Source organism: Atta colombica, unplaced genomic scaffold (assembly GCF_001594045.1).
Source record: "Atta colombica isolate Treedump-2 unplaced genomic scaffold, Acol1.0 scaffold126, whole genome shotgun sequence".
NCBI lineage: Eukaryota > Metazoa > Arthropoda > Insecta > Hymenoptera > Formicidae > Atta > Atta colombica.
Window position 1 is genome coordinate 6,867,206 of NW_017259213.1, and position 1,820 is coordinate 6,869,025.

The following is a 1,820-nucleotide window of genomic DNA, read 5'->3' on the forward strand; positions in this document are numbered from 1 at the left end:
ATTATTATTCAATATTTGGCAATTTTTAGTAATTAATATCTTGTTATTGCGAAAATTGCAAAATGTTAGAGGATTTTTCGACTCAGTTCGATTCACTCTACCTGCTCATGAGTGACGAAATATATATATATATACACACATACACACACAAAATACTTCTATACAGAATATTAATGCAATAGAACTTTAAGCTAATAAATTTATTATACAGATCTTACAAAAGAGAGAAATTGATGAAATAAAAATAACACAAATGAATACGTAAATAAACATTTGTCGTCTATTAACAAAAGACATACTATTTACTATTTTAGAAAGTCATCAGCGAATGTACTAATTAAAATAATGATTTACATGCGTAATTGTCTAACATTTAAAAAATTTAATCCTAAAACATCAAAAAAATATCAAAAAATCATACTTGATGTTTCTTCCTGTTATAAAAAAATGGAGAATGACTTAAATTTTTAATTCTTAAATCGCATGAAAAAAAAATTTTTTTGATGATAAGATGCTCATTATAAATTATTTATTTTTTGAATTTTTTTCGATATATTATTCTATAAAATCTGTCCTTTGAAATTACTTGTACCTATAGATAAGATTTATGGCTATTTAACAGTGTAATAAATTAATAGACCTTATATGAAAAGTATACTTAAATTGTAATACTAATCTGTTTCCCAAATTAGATAAATCCTCAAGAGAACTCATTAGCGATTATCTTTCTTCGATAACATATTCGTTTGTACTAATTTTCTAGGTGCGGCATCGTTCAGAGATGTATGCGAAAACGGGCGACAAAAAATAAATGCTTCGCTGATTATCGAATTTCGTTGGAACATGAATTTCTCGCTTCCTTTTTACTAATATTAAAAAAAAACGCAACATGAATTTTTATACTCATTTTTAATATTCTTTTCTATCAAGTTTTAGTATTCTTTTATTTCAAATTACATTAATTACATTAATTACTTTGCATGTTTTCATGCTTTCTTTTGCGTAAAAAAAATGAACTATAATATATTAAGTTAAAAGAAAAAAGAAATTTTTTCGTTATTTAATTGACAATATAAATGGGTGCGTAAATATCCTTGTTACCTCTCTGATACGATTCTATTATGTAAGTTTTATCCGCGAAATCGCTGATAACGCGTGATCGCGAAAGCAATGACAGGGCAAGCAGATCGAAGTATTGATTTCATTTTCGTTTGTCGATCGCCTCGCTGATCATAGATGTGTCGATCGCTATTTCGTATCGACTAATACGTATCTAACGATCGAATGGTCGATGATAAGATCGATCGACATTCAGTTATGTTTTAATTCAAGTTCGCGTGTCACTGAAATATATTCTATTTAATCCACGAAGCGGATTTCCCTTTGTGCTTTACCGCAAACATATCGCCTCGAGATAACAGGAAATTATTATTTCACGTTAGTATTCAACATTAAATTCTCTCCGAGAGAACGTATCAAATATAGATTATATCGGCCATGATTTTCAATAAAGAGATCTTTAAGAATTTTAAACTCAAGACATGTTTGCATAAATGTTTGTTAAATATAAAGGAATAATAGTAACCCAATCCTTTGAATTAAAACATTTTTTAATTTTTCTATCAAAATGTAAATCAATCCATTTCTATGATTCAAAGTGAATCGCGTTCGTATGCTCTCAGTGAATAATAAACTATCAAAAAAATATATTGAATTTGATTCAAATTTAAAACTACTCTGTAACTCTTAACGACTCCAGTCACAATCCCTTTTGAGACAAATTCAATATATATATATATATATAAAACATTTTTGTAGGC

At 27.5% G+C, this 1,820-nt stretch overlaps 1 protein-coding gene across 2 annotated transcripts in view; it reads left to right on the forward strand.

The window, feature by feature from the left end:
• The window catches only part of LOC108695104 (insulin gene enhancer protein ISL-1), a 37,491-nt gene that overhangs the window by 19,726 nt on the left and 15,945 nt on the right, over nt 1-1,820 (forward strand). The window lies entirely within an intron of this gene.